General features: G+C 33.8%; 1 protein-coding gene across 1 annotated transcript in view; it reads left to right on the forward strand.

Annotated features, from left to right (window-relative positions):
- The window catches only part of LOC107703251 (ras-specific guanine nucleotide-releasing factor 2), a 62,252-nt gene that overhangs the window by 8,713 nt on the left and 47,827 nt on the right, over positions 1 to 5,712 (forward strand). The gene's annotated exons all lie outside the window — the stretch shown is intronic.

A 5,712-nucleotide genomic window follows, 5' to 3' on the forward strand; every position in this document is an offset into this window, starting at 1 on the left:
CTGAGAGAATGTTCTTTCTTTGTTATCTTGAAACATTGTGCCTGTGTTTTATTGAGAGCATTATATAATCTGTTACCTCAACAACATCCTCAAAATGTTGCAGATAAAATGTTCTAGCTTTGTTAATATTTCACATTACAAGAATGTTTTATAAAAAATATTCCATCACCTCAGGCCTCAATGATGTTCTTATAACGTTCTCCTAATGTGACTGAGAGAATGTTCTTCCTTTGTTATCTTGAAACATTATGCCAATGTTTTATTGAGAACATTATATAATCTGTTACATCAACAACATCCTCAAAACATCCTCAAAATGTTGCAGGTAAAATGTTCTAGCTTTGTTTACACTTAACATTTTAGGAACATTATCTGAAATGAAAAACATTCTTAAAACATTTTTTGAACATTACATTCAAATGTTTTCTCTAAAACATCAACCACACCTGTATGGAATGTTAGCCAAAGTTATGAGAACATTCCCTGCTAGCTGGGGAGTTATTGATGTTGTTGTGCTGCTATTAAAGATTATACTGAGAAAGACAGATTCCAATAAGCTTGTATCTCTAGCAGCAGTGACATCTCATTCATTATTGATCGGTTTACATAGTGAGTGTGGCCAATCTCTGATATGAATGTTTTTGATGTAGTAAGGCATACTAGCCTATATCATAGTGTTAGAAGTGTTTGTAAAGGGTTCAGAACAAATATACTTGGAGCAACACTCGACAGTAGGTTTACTTGCATGTTATTCTCACAATGTCTGTGCTCTGCTTATCTGAAAGTAGACTTTAATGTGCATTGTGCATAGGATTGACATAATCTGACTGAGAGACTACAACATGTAGATAATACTTTCCAGCGGACTTTAAAAAAAACTATGGGATGAGTAGAATTGCGCTCATAAAATAAGCAGGTACAGAGTTATAGAAATATGAAAGAACAGGAAAGATGCCAGTATGAAGTCTGTTTAAGCTGTTTGAACAGATGCCAATCTAAATCTCTAAGTGTACTATAGTTGCAGTTATGTGTTACGCAGTGATGCTTAGTTTTAGACCCGAAACGTACTCTGAGCAAATACGTGGTTGCAAACACTTCTAGCTATGCAAGCTCAAGGTTGTGCGTCGTCACTGCAGTTCAAGTCTGACTGCAGTTTCATAATGCGGTGGAAATACATGTTGCTATTTCAGCACAAGGGGTGTGATAGCAGAGATTAGTTTGATACAATAAAGTTCTGTAATTTGGTGTCAGACATTAACTGCAATGAATGCCTTTAAGGCGAATGTAGCACACCCTAAATGCGTCAAATTGAGGTGTTTTGCATCTTTATTAATAGAGGTCTGACGTTTGTTTTTCCAATTAGGGAAAATACATACGTTGGGAAATCCCACATAATTTCCAGCAGATCAACGAATGGATGTGTTGTGGAAAAAAGTTCAAGTCTGACCTTTTCTACTGCACTGCACTTCACTCTACGACCTGTTTTATTGTTTTAATGGTTCTGTTCAGGTCCAGATAGTGCACAATAATGTTTTTTACAGCATGAGCTGATATAATAAGCACAACTAAGATAATGGGGCAGCGATAATACTTTCTGAAATGGAAAATATTGGAGTGAAAAAACAAGCAGGTGTTTCTGATATAGCTTGATTTGTGCTCTATGATTTGCAAGAAAGGACAGAGCATGTGGAATGTGACATCTGTCTTTTCATTACTTTACATTTGGTCCCAACCTGTTTTGCCAGACTCTTGCTAATAACAGTTTACAAAAACAGTCAGCATTATATGATTCTTGTTTTTGGCAAATAACATACTTATCCGTAAAAAAAAAATCAGTGTGACATATCTCTACTCCATATCTCTACTCCAGTGAGCTGCAAAATTCTAGTATTATTATTATTATAGTATTTTTATTACACTATATATATTTTATTATACTATATAGACTATATATCTAATTATAATTCTAGTATAATTCTGCTATATTTTACACATACTTTATTCACCTTATTTTCTAATGTGGAATTAAGCTTTTTTTAAATTTTATTTTAGATATTGCTCTGTTTGCACAAAGGGTGGAAAAAAGTTTGTATTGATGGAAAGTTGATCTCATTTATACATTTATGTAACATTGTTATTTTTACAAATATTTGTACAAATAATATATTAATAATATGTTATTATTTATGCCAAAAATATTTATTTATTTTAACAAACTTTATTCACCTTATTTTTTTTTAGCGCAAAAGTTATTTCCTGTGACTGTGCAAGACTTCTGATTTCTTAGACGCTAAATGTTAATAACTAGAAGAAACAAAGCACAAAGTACAGTAAAATTATTTACAGTTTGTATTTACACTACAAACCAGTGTTTATGATTATGATAATACATTACAATAATATGATAACAAATACCCATTTGCAATATCAAGCATCATAATGGACTGTTTTTGTTACTGTTAAAATAACTGAAAGCTTCTGAGACCAGAAACGTTTAACACGCATGCTCTTAAGTTAAAAATATGGTGGATATAAAATATACATTTTATTCAGTACTGTAATGCATTAATAAAAATAGCACCTCCTTGTAAATTTTATCTGTCTATTTATTTTATCTATTTATTTTATCTTAAATATTTTATCTGTTTATATATATGTGTTTGTAATTTATGCTTCTTAGAGTATTGTTGTTATTGGATGCTTTTTGTGTTACCATTCCTGCTGTGTAGACAGTGTTTCAGTTCAGTCACCCCTGATGTTCCTGAGTTATGATGCTGTTTTAGAAGTTAACTGGCTATCGAGATGTAGACAGCTCACTAGGTTTTGAAACAGCTCAGGCACGTGCACACATCAAAGGGGGCTTGAGCACCTGCCCTTTTTCTTCCTCGAGAGAAAGTGCCCTTTTTTCTGGGGAGTGTTTTTTCATATATATATATAAAAAACACTCCCTAGAAAAAAGGGGAGTATATATATATAATATTATATAAATGAATATATGTGTGCGTGTGTGTGTTTCTGTTTGCGCACAGCTGTCCCTGTCAAACAAATAAAAAATCTAAATATCTGGTCGGGTCAGGAAATGTTGATAAATGCTCCGCGTCTCAGTGTAGCACACATTGATCGGCACATGCACATCACAGTCACAGACATTCAGAGAGCCGCAGAGGTGAAGCCCTCCCTCCCTTACCACTGTGTTTGTCTTGCTGTGGAGGTGAGTGGTGATGAACAACAGACTAGCTACCTGTGCCTCGAATTTACAGCTAATTATCCAAAAGGCAAAATAGTTCATTTGTCTTGCTAACATCCATGACTCATGAGAGCGACCATGCAAGTTAGCTAAAGTTTAGCTAAGACAATAGGAAGTCTAGTAGGTTAGACCAGTGCGCATTCTTTCACTGCATGATTCAGTTTCTTAAAATGCATTTAGAACGATCACAAAATTCAAGATACGGGGGCAGAAATTTATATATTTATATAATTTCATATAGTTGATCAGTATCACGTGAAGACGGACGTTTTTTCCACCAAAAATCAGCACGATTACAAATGTGATATTGCTTTTATACAGCAGTTCAATAGACAAGAATTTAAAATGAAGGCACTTATGTTGTTGACACAATATGGACTGTTTTTGCTCTATTTTGCCAACAAATATAATTCCAATTTGCATCTCTGAGCAACATGAAGCTGTTTTGTTCCTGAATGAATCAACCATTTAAATGATTCGGTTCAGTCGCAATGACTCACTTATTAACAGTGACTTGCTGCCACCTACTGGCGGTTTTAATTTCACATTTAAAGTATCTTTTAATTAAAAAAAATAATAATAATTTCAAATATCAGTATTCAATGTTTTATGTTTAAAATATCAAAACAGTATTAATGCATTTGTAACTGCAGGTTAAATGCATTCATGTCCTGCATTAAACAGTGTGTAAATGCATCTAAATGTCCCTTCTAATGCAGCTTCTGTGTTTTCTCTGCATTGCAAATATGAATTTTGTCAATACTGATTTCATTTGCTTGGTAACAGCCCAAATGACTTAGTATTCTAATTGACTGATTCAATTTCAACATTTGACTGAAAAGATGATGCACACTTTAGAAATGGCTTTATAAAGGTAAAAATGCCCATAAAATGTAAAATAGTCCTTAAGATATCAGCACAATAACACACTCAGCAAAATATGGTCTGATTATCATTATCGATAAACTCCCAGAAAATATTGAGATATATTTTTGTCAATATCGCACACCCCTAATATATTTAATGTTTTGTTTAGAAAAAAAATGTAAATAAATATGCCCTTTTTTCTACTTGAGCCCCTGCCCCTCAAAATGTCTGTGCACGTCCCTGAAACAAAACTAATCTAAATATCAAACCATCCACCTATTGATCTACTAATACGCTGAGCCATGACCATTGACATCATGATGATATTAGATTATACATTTGCTCTCCTGACTGCAGTTATTAATAACATTAAAGAATCACTGCTGGCCATCTCATTACTGTTCACACCGAGTGGGAGTTGTGTCATCCTGCTGCTGCCATCAGCCACTGGGATACGATGCGCTTGTGTTGATAAAACATCATGCCACAGTGATTTTATCAAGTATCCTTGTATTAGATGGTAAAGATTTCTAACTGTGACTGAATAGAAATGTCTAGACACAACGAGGATCTCAGGAAGTGGGAGAACTGTCGTTCTCAAAAGTACAAGTAAGAAAAGGGGGCAGTGTAGTTTGTCTGGTTGATTTGGTGCAGACACTTAACATGAGGCTGGTGTCAGTAAATAGAGCAGTATTTATTTTAATTTGCAACCACATTTCAATATGTCTACAGTGAAGCAGCTGCTATTATTGAACAGCTACCATTAATTATTCATAATAAGCGACTATTTCCAAGGCCATGACCATCCTTTGTTTTTCTTCTGCGTCTTATGTAAGCTCATCCATCTTCACACAAAAGCAGATGATCACAAATTCATACACTTTTAATACATGAAATTTATCACGCCCCATGACAGTTCCACCGCCATGCTGCCTCGAGAATTATCATTACCATTACCATCGGAAGAATGGGATCAGACATAATGTGAATCTTTTCCAATTATACTGATGTATTTCTGCATTAAACTACAGTAGTTTCCTAGTGGAAGTTATTTTGTCCCCGTGTTCCTCATTACCAAAACATTTTGTGAGTAAATCTTCCAGCTCAAGATCTTATATTTTTACTAGATTAAGTGGAGAGATGAAACAACTCATTCCCCAGCTGTTCAGCTTTGATAATTGGCCTCAGAAATAAGCTCTAGATTGGAAGCATTAAAATGACAGGTCCCCACAAAAAATATTGTTTTGGGATGTGAAGCCTGCTGTTTTGGTGCTTTGTGTTATTGTGAATCTGTTTTAATTTGGGGGGTGGGAGGGTTTCGTTAAAGGAGTCATGAAATGCATTTTTTTTTCATTATGTTTCCTGAGGTGCGCTTATATTCTTAGTATGTTGTTTTTCTTCTTTTTTTCAAAAACGATCATTGTATAGCTTTATATTTTAGTGCTGACAAACGATTAATTGCATCCAAAATAAACGTTTTTTTGTTTACATAATATATGCGTGTGTACTGTGTACTGTGTATATTTATTATGTGTATATATATAAACACACATGCATATATATATATATATATATATATATATATATATATATATATA

This window comes from Sinocyclocheilus anshuiensis, unplaced genomic scaffold (assembly GCF_001515605.1).
Source record: "Sinocyclocheilus anshuiensis isolate Anshui unplaced genomic scaffold, SAMN03320099.WGS_v1.1 scaffold542, whole genome shotgun sequence".
NCBI classification, from domain to species: Eukaryota; Metazoa; Chordata; class Actinopteri; order Cypriniformes; family Cyprinidae; genus Sinocyclocheilus; species Sinocyclocheilus anshuiensis.